Source organism: Vulpes vulpes, unplaced genomic scaffold (genome assembly GCF_048418805.1).
Source record: "Vulpes vulpes isolate BD-2025 unplaced genomic scaffold, VulVul3 Bu000000666, whole genome shotgun sequence".
In the NCBI taxonomy this organism is placed as follows: domain Eukaryota; kingdom Metazoa; phylum Chordata; class Mammalia; order Carnivora; family Canidae; genus Vulpes; species Vulpes vulpes.
In genome coordinates this window covers 583,721-602,860 of record NW_027325671.1, presented here as the reverse complement: position 1 = coordinate 602,860, position 19,140 = coordinate 583,721, and the positions used below count along the sequence as shown (strand labels likewise).

At 36.4% G+C, this 19,140-nt stretch overlaps 1 long non-coding RNA gene across 1 annotated transcript; it reads left to right on the top strand.

The window, feature by feature from the left end:
* The first annotated feature begins 6,610 nt into the window (after positions 1-6,610).
* On the top strand, positions 6,611-17,834 carry LOC140596461 (uncharacterized). The gene is made up of 4 exons (XR_011998437.1): positions 6,611-6,751; positions 7,173-7,219; positions 16,209-16,270; positions 16,388-17,834. It is a non-coding gene; the product is annotated as an uncharacterized lncRNA (long non-coding RNA).
* Positions 17,835-19,140: the final 1,306 nt, after the last annotated feature.

Genomic DNA, 19,140 nt, shown 5'->3' with positions numbered 1-19,140 from the left:
AGCGCCTGCCTTCAGCTCAGGGCATGATCCTGGAGTCCAGGGATGGAGTCCCACATCAGGCTCTCTGCAGAGAGCCTGCTTCTCCCTCTGTGTCACGCACACTGGGGGCGACAACCGTCCAGGGATGAGAGTAAGGGAATGAGGAAAAGAAAAGAGACATAAACAGAGTGGGAGCAGGGGGACATATGGCCGGATTCAGCCACAATGCCAACTTTATTTGTATTATTCACTCTTTTATAAAGCAGGGTTGTTTAACAAGCAAGATATTTTAAGCTTAGTTCTCCAGACATGTCCTTTCACAGTAGACAGCAACAGTATGCGTCCTTGAGCCACAAGCCTTCAACAACAAGGGTGAGACAGTTGGGCCGAGGTTGGAAGAGTCAACAGAGAGCCATTGCTCGATCCATTAACCCCTTCCTGGCACGCGGCTCAGGTGGGCCGTGGTTGGAAGAGTCAACTGAGAGCCATTGCTCGATCCATTAACCCCTTCCTGGCAGGCAGCTCCCAACATATGTTGCCTCGCCAATTTATCACAAACTAAAGTGGTTTAAAACAATTAAATTTTATTATCTTATGGTTCGAAAGGTCAGAAGCTCAACATCAGTCTCACTGGGCTAAAGTCAAGGTGTTGGTAGGACTAGTTCCTTCTGGAGGCTCTACTAGAGAATCTATTTCCTTGGCTTTGTTAGTCTTAGAGGCTATACGTTTTTTCTTGAAATGTGGTCCCCTTCTCTATTTTCAAATACCATATGATTTCACTCATGTGGAATTTAAGAAACAAAAGAGGTGAACATAGGGAAAGGGAAGGAAAAATAAAATAAGATAAAAGCAGAGAGGAAGGCAAACTATGAGATGCCTAACTATAGGAAACAAACTGAGAGATACAGAAGGAGAGGTATATGGGGAATGGGGTAACTAGGTGATGGGCATTAAGGAGGGCATGTGATGCAATGAGCACAAGATGTTATGAGCAATTGATGAATCACTAAATTCTACATCTGAAATTAATAATACACCATATGTTAAATTAATTGAATTTAATTTTTAAAAAGTGTAGTGACATTATATTTCCTTCACTGACAATTTCTTTTGTTACATTGCCATCTTTTATTTGACTTTCTTGCATCTCTCTTATAAGGACCCTTGTAATTACATTGGGTACACAGGATAATCAGGATAATCTCAAGATCCTTAAATTAGTTACATCTATAAGGCCCCTTTTGCCAGGTAAGGTAACATATTCATAATTTCTGGGTATTAGGACATATGCATCTTTGGGGAGGATATTATTCAGCCCATCATAGGCCAGGTGATGATTATTTTTAGCATTTTCTGCCAAGAGGCAAGGTTGAGTATATTATGTAGATACTTATATAACAAGATAGAAAACACTTGTCCTGCCTCATTTTCCTGGGATGAGTCATCCCAGATGGTGGGCCTGTTTTGGCTCAAGTGGAAAAATTCTCTGGAAAAAGAACTGGGCAAGAGGGGTACCTGGTAGTGGGAAATGCTGGCTATCTCCTCATCAGTTTCATTCTCTATCCAAGGAATCCCTGCATTTCCTTCTCTTCTCCTAAAGAGTTTTCCAAACCCAATTTGGGCAGTTGGACAGAGACGAGGTGACATTCAGAGCTCCTGATACTCAGCCTCAGATGCCAAAGCTAGGTGTCCAAAAGTTGTCAACATGGAGAAGTGCCAAATATGAAGGTGGCTACTGGCACAGACCCCATGCAGGACTATGGTGCAGCCATTGGCCAGGGTGACAGGTGCTGGGAGCATAGGGAGGGCATCTAAACTTGGTTTCTGTGGCTCACAGTGCCAGACTGCTGGAATGGTGCCCCTGACTGCAGGGAGTACCAAAATAGGTGATGTAGCAGGTTTTACCTGAGGGCTATAATTTCCTAATTTGTGTTGTACACCATATTTCAGAAGTTACTGTTGGATTTGAGCTCCAGTTGCCTATAGCAATGACCTGCTCATATCTGCATGCTCTATTTACTTCCTTCCCTTCCCTATATCATTTTCTGCCCACCCCCAACCCCTGCAATGCTTCCTGAAATAACTTCCCAAATAAACTACTTGCACTTAAATCTTTCCTTTGGGAGCACTGCTGGGATAACACAACTAGAATATGCTATGACCAGAAATGGTAACGACGATGTTTTTAAAAGTCACTTCTTTTTGTCAAATATATACCAATTATAAACTTAATTTTTCATGTAATATCAGGTTTTTAGTAGCTGGAAAAACATGTGCTTTCCCTCCAAACACCTTTGTGTTACCCACTTTTTCCCAGTGTGTTTGTTTGCTTATTGTCTTTGTACTGTATATAGATGAGAGAATACAGTAATATTAATAATGCAAAAATCTATGGAGGATTGCTAAATGAAGTAAACAATAGAGGGAGAAATTCTCTAGAAATACCAGAAAATTAATGATGACTAAAAGACCACTCGGCATTGCAATTTGTTGATTGACCTCTAATACTTGAAAATCATTCCAGAAGAATGAAGAGCTAGTTGTGTTTTGCCCACTTGGCAAGATATTTTCTAAGTTCACTAGTACTGCTCTCCTGAAAGCCTGAATAATGTTTCTCCAGTACAAAGTCAAAATGCAAACTGGAGGTCAGAAAAAATGTTTGTTTCAATCAGATGAAAGGAGGTACTATTTTAAAACCACCTTCTTATTTATAAAGAAGGTATTTTACTGTCCTAAGGCAAAAAAAAAAAAAAAAAAAAAAAAAGGCCAGGGATGGAATATTCAGGAAAATAATTTATATATTTCAGGTATGATTTAATCTGTTTTGGTGAAAAAATAAAATCTGGATTTTTATCCACTGCCAAGGAACACTGTATATACTTTTTTTTCTTCCAAAAATATGTAGCTAAGTGCAAGAATAACATACATTTTACAAGTTTTAACTAGTCAAGCTAACAGTTTTCACAACATATCTTCTTCTAATATAATTACAAGGAAACATTTCATGTAGTGTGATTGTCATTAGAAAGATTCCAATTTAACTATAATAGCATTAGTGAGTAACCGGGCATGGAAATGAGCTGTACAAACTAGCACCATAAGGAAAAGATTTTATATCCACACTATTTAGAATGGGATCACTACTATCTTTGTGTCTCTGTGATTCCTAAGTTTCTCAGGTAAAAATAAACTTAACATAGTTAAACAAATAACATTTAAAATGAAAAATTCAAGTTTCTATTGAGTCAGAATTTGAGGCAAAGATACAATTAATGTTTCCTTTACCTACACTCTCCCCCATACACACATAACTAAAATCAATTAAGACCTATCGTCTCAATTGATAGTAAATTTCATATAGACTAAAATATGCTCATCCATTTTAAGCTATTCTTTTGTCTCAGATTTCCAGCACACTTGGTTACATACAGGTATAGATATAGATTAAGACTACATAAGGTATCTGCAATATAGGGACTTATGCAGATATGAACAAAGTGATGGAGGTAAATATTAATTGATTAATATTAATATTAATAATTAATTCTAATAACTTTTTGACGTATGACAAGGAGGTAATTCCCAAACTGGGAAACATTTTCATTATCTTTCCAACCCATGCATTCTGAGAGGTAGTTTTAATAACATATACCACTAATATAATACATTTGACTGTTTATTGATTGATTGATTTTTGTTTTATTTTATTTCTTTTTAAGTAGGCTCCACACCCAGCATGGAGCCCAACACAGGGCTGGAACTCACAACCCTGAGATCAAAACCTAAACTGAGATCAAAAGTAGGTCGCTTAACTGACTGAGCCACCCAGGTGCCCATAAGTTTGACTATAAAAAAATAAATGAAGTATTGTTTCTCTAAATCAAACCATAATAATTGAAGGGTACTAAATTTCAGTCTGTAGTGAGCTATTAATTAAAGATGAACATATCTGTGTATTTCAACAGAGCAGAAGGTGTTGAATTTCAGGAAATTTGCAGGCCTAGGAGATATTTGCATTTTTAAAAGGAATCACAAGAAACACTATTGTATGAATTTTACACCCACGGATCTCCTACATTTTAAAATGAAACCAATAATGTGTCTTGTTCCAAAAGTATGATTGACTTAATGTGTTGAAGTTTTTTGTTTTTAATATATATAGTTTTTCCATGACCAATTAGTTGATATACAATGGCCTGTGTCTTCTCCTACAGTATGTGATACATTTTTGGTGAACATGCACTATATTTGCTGCTTCCATAATAAATCTTCAAGTTATCTAACAGAAAGATGTTTATACAATGGGTACAGATGGTATAGACTGACAAATTTTTAGACATTACTTCTTAACACAGTGTCTTTTAACACAGCTTCTCTGGAATGTTGCATATAGGAATTCTAGTTAGAGAAAACATATGTAAACTATGTCTTATAATAAAAGGTAATTTTTTAATCTTTATATTTGTTGTTTAAAATGGGATTGCTAATGTCTCTGTTTCAGCCTTTATGCTAGTTTTATTTTTTGAGATGTAATTAACTACAATAAAGTCTAATTTATAGTTAGAATTTGGTAAGTTGTGACAATATATAAACCTGTGAAACAATTAATACAATCAGGATATTGAACCCATCTCCATAAACTACAAAAATTTGTGTCTTCCCTTGGTAATCACAGTTCCCAACCAAGCTACCTCCAACCTTTCCTAGGCAATAACTGATTTTATTTCTGACATCTTTTATTGGTTTGAATTTTCTAAAATTTTCTTTAGTTAGATCCTATAGTATATGCTTTTTTGTGTGTGTCTTATTTTTTTTAAGATTTTATTTATTCATGAGAGACACACACACAGAGAGAGAGGCAGAGACATGAGCAGAGGGAGAAGCAGATTCCCTGGGGGGACCCTGATGTGGGACTTGATCCCAAGAACCCAGGATCATGACCTCACCCAAAGACAGATGCTCAACCGCTGAGCCACCCAAGTGCCCCTCAGTTTTAAGATATTATGAATAATAATATTATGAATATTATGAATAAAACTATGAACAATTTGCATATAAATCTTCGTATAGGTATTGCCTTTTTTTTTCCTCTCAGGTATATGTCTCAGATAACACAGGAGTGTTATGTTTAACCATTCAAGGTTGAAATCTTACTATTTTTGTTTCCATTTTTCCATGTGTTCTTTGTTGCCTTTTTCTTCTCTTTAATTTATACTAATTGGATATTTTTATGAATTCACATATCACTTTTGTTCACCAATTAACTATAAATACTTATTTTAGTGATTGCAGGTTGATGGTATATATGTTTAACTTTTCAACACTTCAAGTAATATTAAACCATTTCATGTGAAGTGTGAGAACCTTATAATAGTATACTTCCATTTCTATCCTCATGGCCATTTGTTATTGTTGTCACACATTTATTTCCCCATATGTTATAAACTCCACACCACATTGTTATTATTTTTGCTTTAACGGTAAATAATCATTTTTTCCAGTTTAAAATTGTGGTAAAATATACATGATATATTAAAATTGACCATCTTGAGGGGATCCCTGGGTGTCTCAGTGGTTTAGTACCTGCCTTCGGTCCAGGGCAAGATCTCGGAGTCCTGGGATCAAGTCCTGCATCGGGCTCCCTGCAAGGAGCCTGCGTCTCCCTCTGCCTGTGTCTCTGCCTCTCTCTCTCTCACTCTCTCTCTCTCTGTGTCTGTCATGAATAAATAAATAAAATCTTAAAACACACACACATACACACACACACACACACCTCCCTGTTTATCTACAATGGCTGTGCAAATTTGCATTCTGATCAACAGTGCACAAGGGTTCCAATTTCCTGGAAAATAACCCATGTACAGTTGAAAAGAATGATTGTTGTTGGGTAGAGAACTCTATATATATGTTTGTTAGATGTAACTGGTTTAGTTGTGTGGTTCAAGTCCTCTATTTCCTTCTTCCCTCTCCAGAGAAATCTCTTCTGATTTTTCTAATCATTATTGAGAGTGAAGTATTAAAGCATCAAACTATTATTGCAAAACTATTTCTTTAAGGCTTCTTCCAAGAAGAAAGATTAGATTACCAAGGGAAGACAACCTTGGTTTATATATTTTGATTGTTATTAGGTATATAAATGTTTATAATTTTGTATCATGCCGTATGAACATTAACATATAATGTCCCTTAACTTTTATTACCTTTTTTTCATTTAAAGTTTATTTTTTCTAGTGTTACTATAGCCACCCTCTCCTCTTTTGGTTACTATTTGCAAGGGTTTTTTCCATCTTTTCACTTTCCACACGTTCGTGTCTTGGATCTAAAGTGAGTCTCTTATAGACAGCAGATAGTTTAACCATGTTTTAACCCATTCAGCCATTCTCTATGTTTGGATTGGAGAATTTAATCAATTTCTATTTAATGTAATTACTGATAAAGACTTCTGTCATTTTGCTATTTGATTTACATCAAATATGTCTTATAGCTTTTTTGTCCCTAATTTCTTGCATTACCATATTCTTTCATGTTTAGTTGATTCTTTTAGTGAAACATTTAAAGTCCTGTCTAACCCCCTCTTGTGTGTATTCTAAAGCTATTTTATTTGTGAATACTATGAGGATTATATTTAAAATTATACCTGAAACTATAATAATATGCTAATTTGAATTTGTCAATACTATATGAAAGCTCTGCTCCTTTATAGCTCTATCCCTATTCCTTTCAGGTGCTGATGTCACAAAATTACATCTTTATATGCTGTATATCCAAAACCGTAAGTTGATATTTTTTTAATTCACCAGTTTTTTTAAATTATGTAGAAAACAAAATGTGGAATTACAAACCAAACTTCCAATGATACTTTTAGACTAATAATAGTATTTTAAAAAGTTTTCATTTCTTATTCCTACAAAAAACAGAAAGTAAAGTTACCAACTATTGTTACAGTAATAATAGCTTTTGTAATTGCTTATATATTTATATTTCCTGAAATCCTTGTTTCTTCATACATCTTTCAGTTACCATCTATTATATTTTCCTTTTGACATTCAAGACTCTAGTATTTCTTGCAGAGCATGTGTACTGGTAACAAATTCCCTCAGATTTTTATAAGACAAAAATCTTAATTTATGATATTTTTGAAGTACAATTTTGCTGGATATATTATTCTTGGTTTATACTTTTTCTTCTTTTAGAACTTGGAATATATCAGCTCACTTTCTTATGGCCTCCAAAATTTCTGGTGAGAAATCTGCTTATAATTTTAGTGAAGATCCCTTATATATGATAAGTCATTTTTCTTTTGTTACCTACAAGATTCTCTGGTTTTCGGGGATCCCTGGGTGGCGCAGCGGTTTAGCGCCTGCCTTTGGCCCAGGGCGCAATCCTGGAGACCCGGGATCGAATCCCACGTCGGGCTCCCGGTGCATGGAGCCTGCTTCTCCCTCTGCCTGTATCTCTGCCTCTCTCTCTCTCTGTGACTATCATACATAAATAAATTAAAAAAATTAAAAAAAAAAAAAAGATTCTCTGGTTTTGGCTTTTGGCAGTTTGATTAAAATGGGTCTTGATGTGGGTCTTTGAGTTTATCCTGAATAGATTTGGTTGAGCCTCCTATACTGGCTTGAATAGTAATCTCCCAAAATATATATCCACTCAGAACCCATGCAGGTGACTTTATTTGAAAGTGGTGTCTTTGTAGATACAATCAAGTTAAGATGAAAACATAGTGGATTAAGGTGGAGCTTAAATCCAATATGACTGGTGTTCTCATAAGAAGAAAGAGATTCATAAACAAATCCAAAAGGAGAGCATCATGTAAAGACAAAGGCAGAGAGTGGAGTGATCTATCTACAAGTCAAGTAATTTCAAGAATGGCCAGCAACCACCAGGAACAAGGAGAGAACCTCCAGTCACCACCAATCTTGTCAACACTTTAATTTGAACTTCCAATCTTCTGAATTATGAGAAAATAAATTTTTGTTGTTTTAAGCTACCCAATTTTTAGTAGTTTGTTACAGTGGCCCTAAGAAACTAATAAAACTCCCCTTAGTCTTTAGATGCATAAGGTTGCAGCTGAATTTGGAACTTCAGTTGTAGACCTATTGGAATATGTTTCTTTCACAAATTAGAATAGCAAATTAATGGAATCCTTATTTCCTAGTGATGAAGTTTAGGTAATGTGAGATTATATAGTGTCATGGTGTTTGAAAAATGTATGAAGAGTTTTAGGTTTATGTGGATGTAAACTCGGGGTCCTTGCTTTCTGTTGTCCTTTTAAGATACGTCTAGGGTTACTGTACAAAAAGAAGGACTTTCGAGAGACTGGAGACAAGGATAAAGAAGAAAAGATCTGAGAGCTATTTCTAAGGAGGAAAAAATGGCCTACCCCAATATTGATTCCCTCCCTTATGTTTTCCAGAAATATTTCAGGATTTCTATGAGCCATTGTCTGCTATAAGCTTATCACTCTTACTCTTCCCTAAAATACTTACTTATTATGACTATCTGATATAAATTCACCATAATATTTTAGTTTAAGGAAATAAGTTCATTTTTTATTGTATTATTATTGTCACTGTTACTATTTTCAATAACAAGCTGGCAATTTAATCGGGAGCAGATATGACTTAACACACTTGAGTAGAAAAGGTAACTCTAAGTTTCTACCAGCTATCTTGCTTTGTCTTTTTGCCAACAGAGATGTCCCAAGCAGAGATTGTTCCTTTAAGCACAGTCCGTAATGGAAAGGCATATAAAGCATACAAACATATAGCTCCTGATTAAAAGTAAATGTGCTTAAAATTACTAAAAGTAATGTTTTATGCCACTGAAGTTTGGGGGCTATTTGTTACCAAAGCAAATCTATCTAAAAACAGTCTTTAAAAATAAAAATGTAACAACTTTTACAAGACTAAGTTTAATGGTTGGCAGATGATTAATGGGTAAAATGAAATTTTGTAAATTTCTTCATCTTTCACAGCTTAGATGGAATATATATTGTTGTAATTGAAATATCACAAAAAATAAAAACTAGAACTATTACCATTTAATATTTCTTTCTTAATTCTCTCTCCTATTAGTAGCCTTAAGTAACATTTATTAGATTTAGCAAATGTGTATGCATTGTAATAGGACTTTATGGAAACTCATATCATGGTTTGGAATCACTTTCCACATTTATGATTTGGAATCATTTTCCACATTCATGATTTTTCACATCCTTGTGATGCGCTCTGCGCAATAAAATATAAGGGAAATCACAGTGGATCAGTTATGCATTTAGGCCTCAAGTGTTATTGAATACTTCTGCCTATTTTCTGGAACTCCTTCTATGACTATGAGAGAAAGCCAAAGATAGCTTATTGGAAGATGAGAGACAGGGGGGATGCTAGAGCCAGCTCTTATTGACTTGGAGGAGCCAATCATGTGTATCTTTTACGAACTTCACATTCAGCTAAATCACATCGTCGTTGCTAGACCAAAATTACCAAGGCTGAACACTGATCTGCCTTTCTGAGTCAAAATGTTTTCTCAGTGTTATCTCTTTGTATTGGGGTCTTAATTCGGTAAATTTTTTCAACATTTGAAATCACTGAGTTTCTGAAATCTCTATTTTATTTTTTATTCCTACTTGCAAACTGGCCACTTTTTTTCAGTTTGCCTCTTTTTTTCAAAATACGTTTCTTAAAGAAATCACCCCAAACTGAAACATACTACCAATGCCAATCTTTAGATCTAAACATTTCTTAGTTATCCAGTCTTCCTTGTAAATTACTTCAAAAAACAATTTTATCAAATATTTCACCAATGCGGTCTTTAACTTCTGATTAACGTTGTCTTTTACAATCTGGAGAATTTATAAGCCAATGCCACATACTTTATTTTTTAAGGCACCACTTTACTTTTGATACTATCAACTGGGAGGTTTGTCTCAACATTATACTCCGCCAAGAATATAATTTGGTGACGATTCTACTGTCTGCAGTGAGATGTAGATTGCTGTGGTAGTGAAAGGGGACATTGCAAATTATGTCCTACTTCTTAGAGGTTTCTACTCTAAGAAGCACATGACTTCATATAATGTGTGGAGTGGCAAAGAATAATACTATCATTTTCCCAAAAAGAGGGAAAGCAAAAATCTACAATAACATTAATGATTACTACGGTAGCTATTAAAAGAAGAAATAATAGAATATCACATATACCAGATCTAAAGAATGACATGATTTGAGGAAGAAAGACATGTGGCTATTTGTTTTGGTGTACAATGATATAATCACATGCAGAGTGCAGAGTGCAATATTGGATGTGAAAAGAGAGCCAGCATCTGGATGCTGCACAGAAACAGTATCAATGACCAGTTAGTCTTAACAAGAGCAGCAGGGTGAAGAAAAGAAAACTACAGCAATATTCATATGAGTAACTACATGTCCTATTCCATTTTGGCACGGAAGGCGGCTCAGAATATCAAGATAACAAAAAGTAAAAGATGTATGCCTCAGTTTCATTCTTGGGATAGCTATCTGGCTAGTTTTGTGGGAAAGAAGGAGGCAAGCATTAAAACGAATATGAAACTGAAGCTTTAAAGTTGGCCAAATTTTTGTTTATAATTGAAATGACCATAAAATTGGAAATGTGCACAAGACAGGCACTACTGTGGAATTAGAAGGGAGATTTTAAAATATTGCTGAAGGCAGTGTTTGTACACAAACAAAATAGGCACAGCCATTTCTTATTATTGGTGGGTAGTTATATTCTATAAAGTGACCACACATGCCAAAATAGCAAATACAGAACCACTTTTCCTAAGGATAATGCAGGGATATATTCCTGAGAACTGATCACAACATCTTTATCAACTGATCAATATATAACTTTGTTTTATGTTTCTCTTTAAAAATACTTTCTTTAATATATATTGTTGATTGATTAACTTTGAATTAATGGCAAATAGCACTATAACTCTTGTCTGAATGCAGCTTACCACATGTATTTTCTTTGTAAGACACATTGTACACTTTTGCACATAGGAACACTAGACAGCACTTCAGCATGATATTGGAGACCAAAAGAAGCTAAATCAACGATAAAAAGCTTAAATATGTAAAAACAAAACAAAGAATAAAAACCAAAGTATGACACCAAATAGACTAAGGGATATGGCAGGAGGAAGGATTATTAAGTTGAGACTATTTCACTTACAGGTGAGAAATGTCGACCGTACCTTGATTCTAAGTTTTCGTAAAAATGCAAAAGTCTAAGACTCTAAGAAGTGTTGTGAGAACAGAGCAAATAAGATATTTCTGTGGTTGGAGTAGTGAGTTCTAGTTTGGAGTTCGAGAAGAACTTTTCAAAGTTCTTTTCAAGAATAATTTTGAATAAATAATAAACGTATACATATATATTTGTATGCAAATGTATTTATAATTGTAAGAAATCATGAAACGTCAGGAATATAAAAAATGAGCTATCTCTCTTACTCAAGTCCTCCTACTATTCAGAACTCCTTATTGGATGACACATAGTGTTACAAAGAGGGAAGGAATCTAGAAGGACATGGCATTTGAACAGGGCTTTAATAGGTCTTCTGGATTTGGAGAAATGAAGATGCATTATCAGTGCATTTATAGAGACAGTATGAGAAAATCTCGATTGAGGGGATCCCTGGGTGGCTCATTGGTTTAGGACCTGCCTTTGGCCCAGGGCGTGATCCTGGAGTCCCGGGATCGAGTCCCACCTTGGGCTCCCTGCAGGGAGCCTGCTTCTCCCTCTGCCTGTGTCTCTGCCTCTCTCTCTCTCTCTCTGTGTCTCTCATGAATAAATAAATAAAATATTAAAAAAAAGAAAATTGCCAATTATAGATTTAGTGAGAAGTTCCAAGTTACATGATCATATTACAATTCTCTTTTGAATCATGAGTTAAATATGCCAAGGAGTAGAAGTTATATCAGTGGATCTCAGAAGTGTATTCTTAATTTCCCTTCACTGTTAAAATTGTTCCTTAATATCCCATGAAAATCTTTACCTATTAATTTCATCCTAGTGACTTATTTTAGTACAAAAAGGATTATATAAGACTACAAGAAAGCCAAATCAAACAGTAAAAAGAAATTAATGAAATACAACCTTGTTTGAATTTAACTGTTATTTCTGATAGTTTCAAAAACCTTTGGGGTTTTAAACAAACTCAACTGAAATAGTTCTACAGTCCCATGAAGTAGGTGCAGGCATTATAATCTCTATATTACAGCTGGGAACCTTGAGGCACAAAGCCATTTAAGCGATATGTCCGAGGTCACTGAGCAAGTAAGTCACTGGTGAGGCCAATAATAGAATCCCAATTGTTCAGCTAGTTCTTTGTTCAGAAGACCATATTGGTTTTTTTATTACGCCAAGGATAAAATTTAGCTTTATATCAGAGGATATTTCTTCTTACATGCCAACCAAAAAATCAACATTTAAAAAAATCATTAAATGGGGATCCCTGCGTGGCGCAGTGGTTTGGTGCCTGCCTTTGGCCCAGGGCGCAATCCTGGAGACCCGGGATCGAATCCCACATCAGGCTCCCAGTGCATGGAGCCTGCTTCTCCCTCTGCCTGTGTCTCTGCCTCTCTCTCTCTCTCTCTCTCTCTGTGACTATCATAAATAAATAAAAATTAAAAAAATTAAAAATAAAATAAAATAAAATAAAAAAATAAAATATAAAAAAATCATTAAATGGATATTAAATCAAATCATATTTCATGCTTGAGATTTTCAAGTTACTCTCAGAAAAGTGTTTTCTTGTTGTTTAAGAGGAAAATACCCATACATAGTTTTTTGTTGTCATCATCTCAATTCATAAAACTTTTCTCCCTCCCCTAAATATTTAATGACTCTATTTAACTATGAGTATGTTCTGGTTTCTGCACAAGAAAATGCAAGCCATAGTAATTGGCTTTGCCTTCAGACAGCTGAGTCAGCAAGAAATCAGAGAGCCTATAGAAACCTTTTTATTTCCTATCAGTTTTTCAGAGTTTTAAGCCATTGAAATATATTGAAAAAATCTGGGAGGGAACTAAACCATGCAAATTAACCTTACATCTGCTTTATACAACTCTTGAACCTCCAGATTTGTAATTCCTTATCTGTGGCTGCTCAAACAATTTTCTGGTTCATAATGCTGTCTGTGCCATGGTAGGAAAGGAAAGTGGATTATAGTCTGAAGCACATGTTTGTCTCAAAGTGCTTCTATTTTTCCAGTCACGAAGAGAATCTTTTTCCCCTCTGTGGGAATCCTCGAGAGCTAGAAATTCTATGTTTTAAGTTTCATCCCTACGCATATGGATTTTGTGGAAATGATTTTATAAAGTTCAAAGTTGTTAAATATATTAAAAGAAATATATGCTCCTACACTCTAAAAAAGGACTATAGATATATTTATCTCTCTTTATACACTATATGCCTATCACATATAAACTCATATAGACATACATTTACACAAATGTAACATAGGCCATTTTAGAATTACAAGCAATTATAATAATAGATAGCATTTACTAAGAAATCACCTTTTACCAGACACTCTGTGAAAGTTTTTGTATATAATATCTTATTTGTCCTCATTACATTACAGAGTGACTATTATTATTCCTTTGACTTACTTAACAAGGAAACTGAGACACTGAGAGCATATGTCAATTGTCCAAAGTTACACAGCTTTTACGTGGGACAAGAGTGTTGGAAACACAGGTGGTTTATTTTTCCTACACTGCGTGTGAATAGAAATTATTTGTGGACATGTGAGTAAAATAAAAATGTGTAAAGTCTAGAGCTTTAGTCAAAATTGACTAGATTCATAAACTAAGATCTAGAAAAGAGAAATGTCTTCCATAGGTTGTACAGTCAGTCACCCAGGTCCCAAATCTGGAAAATGGCTCCGATAGCATTGCATTATTGCTCTCACAGTTGTCATAATGAAATGATGTCATAAATGGCAAAACAGGTAGGAACTATCTTTTATATAGATAGCCATTTTTTTTTTACATTTTTTCGGCTGAGATAATTTTTAAAATTAGGTAGATGAAATATTTTCCACTTGTTTAGTTTTCTGTTAATGTTTATAAGACAATTGCAAAGGATATATATATATATATATATATATAGGGATTTCCATTTTCCTATGGCTAGTGTTCAACAGCTTTTCTCCACAGCCATTTATTATTCAAACTCCTTCTCCATAAATGTCACAGAAATAGCTTAAGACACTCGGATATCTGAAATGCTACCATCAGTGCAACATCTTAGTATTTATCTTAGGGTAATCTTTTTTGGTAGGTTTTACACTCTTTACTCTTCCCTTTCTCCTCTGAGTTTGTCTCCATGTTATTCTGGTCACACCTGCGACTTTTAAATGTGCTTCCTCTCACTTCTGTGTGAACAGTTCTTTAACAAATATTGATGTTCTTAATTTTTATTCTATAGCCTACTATTCTTAGTATAAACCACCCCATGGTGGAGGGTGATCATATTTCCCATAATAAACATATTTGGATAATTCTGTATGTGAATGACATGCACACACATACACAACAGAGGACAGTGACCTTCAAATTCCACTTGTTTACTGTACTTTCTCAACCATCCACAGTGAAGGGTACAAAACACATACCAATGATGGTCAGAGGTAGCCCCACAGGGATAGAACACCTATACTGAGGTCGAAAGCTCCAGAATGATTCAGTTATGTGACTGTATCTGGAATAATTTCTTGAAGTTCTATTTTTTAGTAACTATCTTCATGTGGTACTATGTTGATAAAATTTCCTGCTAAAGGTTCATTAAAACAAAACAAAACAAAATGAGAAACCAGATTCAAAAGCTTCTCTGATCTCCCTTGGTTTCTGGAAGGACCTCACTTTCCCATTTAAGGCTGACTTGCTACAATTTAAAACTTTACTCTCAAACTCAACAGTACCATTTCCTCTCTCACCTTCCCAACTGTGTAGCACAGATTAGTCTTACCTTGAGCTAATGAAAGATGGAGTTAAGCAGAGAAAATTATGGTCTGTCTTTCCCAAACTTCCCTTCCCTCCTTTTGTGTACTGAGGCATGAGTTAAGAAAGGGAACTCCAATATTTTCTTACTCACTAGCGTGGGATTGTAGTCTTTTCTTTGCTTGATATAATTATTATATCCCTTGTCTATGAGCTCCAACAAACCATGACAAAGTATTTGTGTGTAGCTCCCCTAGGCATTTTTACATTTGTGGGTTTGGCCCCATCTCTCAGCTGACCCTTAGCTGATGAATTCCTTTAATGTTTAATGTCCCTTTTGCCCCTTCACTCCTCAAATCTGTAGGTGTCATGGCAAGGCTATATCCCCCAATTGTATTTGCCCTTCGAGGTCCCGTGGGACCCTGCAGAATGCTTCCCCTGTATACTTGGAGAAGGTGTTTCTGCTCCTTCTCGTGTCTGCAGCTTACCCATACGCACAGATACACACATTCCCTCCCCCCTCTCTTTCTTTTCTCTTTCCAATTCTCCTTCCTTCTGTTCATTTAGCACAGGAGAATTTCAGCAATCCTTGTTCCAAGCACATGTATAAACAAAGAATGAAAACTGTTTCCTCTTCTTGAAGCCTTTACCAAACTTTCAAAATAAAATTCATAGAGCCCCCTTCCATGTCCCCAAAGTGGGAAGGCTTTCCATGAACAGCAATCTCTGCAACATGTCAACCATAGTATTATTTTCCAATGTTCATTCTATAGTAATTGGTAGGGATGAATGAGCAGGGTTAACGTGTGTCCTTTCTCTAACCGGCACCTCTCAACAATTCCAATTTCCGGTGGGTCTCTGAATTTAGAATGTTAAGTACTTAAAACAAGGTCCCGTCAGCTTACACCATAAGTCCAGAATACAAGAAACCACCCACATTTTGTTACACTGGATCAAAGATGATTCATGGGAGAGAAAGCAGTGGTTGCAAAGGCCCTTAAGGGCCATTGTCTTCTGGCATCTTAACAAACTCTGACTTCATCTTTGACATTTAACTGCTGAAAGTTTTCAAGCCCTGTGTCATCTGCCCCACAACTGGCTAAGCTGATAAGAAAGGCTGGGTGCTCCCTCCTTTGGCAGGAGTAGGAAACTCCAACCATGCAAATCCCAGGAACATTCAAGGGAACATTCACTCAAGCAGATCCCCTAATTTCAAGAAAAGCCTAACTGGTCTCTTTTATCTGTTATCTCCAGGCTCTGCTTTTGGACCTGCTCGTGAGATAACAGTTTTTTTTTTTTTAAGAAGGCTTCATTATGTGAGTAATAAACCTTACTGTATCCTTCTCTCTGTTTTGTGGGGTTTTTTTTGTTTGTTTGTAAAAAATCACTTTTTGTTTAGGTATCCATGACATGTAACGTCATGTTGCTTTCAGGTGCACACATAATGATTCAATATTTGTATATATCATGAAATGATCATGATGCAGACTCCTGACCGCACTCCTGCCAAGGAAGAGAACCTGCCCCTGAAGCAAGCCCGGGAATCATCCTTATGATGATCCTTTGAGAACGTACCTTGCAGAAACGTAGTAGGCCTGGAGGGAGCTGACTAGTTCCCGGTGAAGACGGCCGCCTTGGAGCACTCCCATCCCCAGCTGAGGAAGCTCGACGGGGCGTCAGTTGTCCAACGTGTCGTGGAGGCCAAGCATCTGGGCAGGCAGCCCCAACTGGTCGAGGGTCTGACTAGGGGCCCAGTCACCCCACAGTGCAGCGCATCCCTGGACAATGGAGGGAGCCGGTCCTGTCACGGCAGGGAGGTGCCCCTGGAGATCTGGCTGGAAGCCCTGGAGGAGGCTCCCCACATCCAGGACCCGCCCCGTCATCCTGTGCCATGGAGCCGGCCGGCAGGTGCACGTGCTCTGCCTGCCCAGGCCTCCCCACGCAAGCAGCGCGGCCTCCCTGAGGAGAACGCACACGCCGCGAGGACCCGCCAGATCTGGCGTCTTCGGCCCACGGCCCAGACCCGGGCGCTCTCCCCCGGACCGCCAGGAGCGTCTCGTGTGTGGACGAGACCCAGGACAGGCGGCGGCTCACGTCTAGGACACCGCCGAGGAGGGGCGCTGCGTGCGGCCAGCGTGCGTGACGTGCGTGCGTGACGTGCGCCTGACGTCCCCATACGCAATTATCTACTTAGAGGCTTATGAAAGATTTTCTTCACTTTTTAATTGAATAATTAATATAAATATTATTGGATATGCAGCCATGTATACAAGGCTTCATTAAATCCACTAGTAAATTTAGGGTAGTTTACATTAGTTCACTGAGCAAAGAAATTGTTTTAATTGTCTTTGTATTACAAAAATCCAATGACATTCTGAGACAAAAATATGTTCTTACTAAATATTTGTTGAATGAATGAATAAATTAATGAGAAGAAGAAATCCCCTAAAGTGATAAGCTATACATGCGTGTAACTGAAAGAATAAAACAAAGTAATAGGAAACATTAGTATTTTACTTGGTTACTATTTATTTTCTCATCCATTCCTGGCACTGGATTACGGGTATACCTCATGTTATGGTGCTTTGCTTTATTGTGCTTCCCACGTACTGCAATTTTTTATATATTGAAGATTTGTGGCAACTCCTGTTGAGCAGGTCTATTGGTGCCATTTTTCCAACAGTATTTGCTGACCTCGTGTCTTTATGTCAAGTTTAGGTAATTCTTGCAGCATCTCAAGTATTTTCACTATTGTAATGCTTCTTATCATAATGTGTGATCAGTAACCATTGTTGTCACTACTGTAACTGTTTTAGCGCACCATAAAACACGCCCTTATAAGACAACAAACTGAATCAATAAATGTGGTGTGTGTTCTGACTCCTCCACTGACTGGCTGTTCCTTCATCTCTGTTCCTGTCCTCGGGCCTTCCTACTTCCTGAGACACCATGGAATTTGCACTGGTTAAGGAATAAAAGTGGTGAAGTAGGTGATGGCTAGTGAAAACACTATAAGGATAATAGCTTGGAGTGCTCAATTTGGTTGAAGAATTGTTGATGTGGGGATGATAGAATACTTAAATTGAAAAACTAAAGTAATGGTGGATGAGAAATATGCTTGAAATTGGGATGGTGGCTGAGGAATCACGGCTATAACAATGTCATGGATCTGACCAAGAGAATATGTGCTGGAAGCTGGTACTGAATTATCCAATAGTTTAAAAACATGCTTAGCATGTGTATATGTACACCACATGCAACCACTTATTCACTTATGGGCAAGAATGTGCAAGCTAACAAATAATTAAATTTGAAATAATTTTATATTTTAAATATTTATTTCAAAAGACTAATAAAATCCTAATTTGCTTGGAAATTTTGTTTTATTATTAATTATGTTCATTTTAAATTAGATATGGGTAAGATACCCTAGTCTTTTCTGGGTAAGGAACGCTTAATCCTGGGTCCAAATAAAGGTGAGTTGGAGGAGGAGGATTGGAATTTAGTGGTCAAAGAACTGAAAAAATTGAGTTTTAATGCATTATCAACAAGATGAATCAATGTTTCTTATGGAAAATGCTATGAAGAATTCCAAGAGAAATCTCTGAGGATGGATGAATTCTGAGATGACAAAGCAAAGTATTTATTAGAGCTGGGTCCTAAAGGTTGGGTACCATATATAAGCGCATATGGTTATTTTTTCTGGGTATAAAATAACTAATGTAAAAAGCAAAAATTACAATAAATAAAAAAGAACAATGAAAATAAAATGTAATTTGCCTAAATATTTGAGGATCTGAAAAACAGTCTCCCTGTGCTCTTGTTCTCTTGCCATCTTCTGTCATTAAGAAATAATATCCAATTATTTATAATGCTTCATAATTTTTTACTTGACAATATGCCATGTGCTTTTTCCCATGCCAATATATACTATTTGAAAACAAAAATTATAATTTATTAAAAATGCAAAGGCACAGAGGAAGGGAGTGCAGAGCAAAGCTTATTCAAGAAACTAAGGAGTATGAGCAAAGGAGCTGAGAGAGAACTTTTTGCTGTGGAGAAGGAGAAAGAAGAGCTGGTTGGGCTTAAAAAGGTAGTCTGTGTTGTAAACTACTCCACTTGAGATAGTAAAGAGATACCTGTTTTTAGAAATCTCTGAATATCCATCTAAGGAATTTGAAACTGA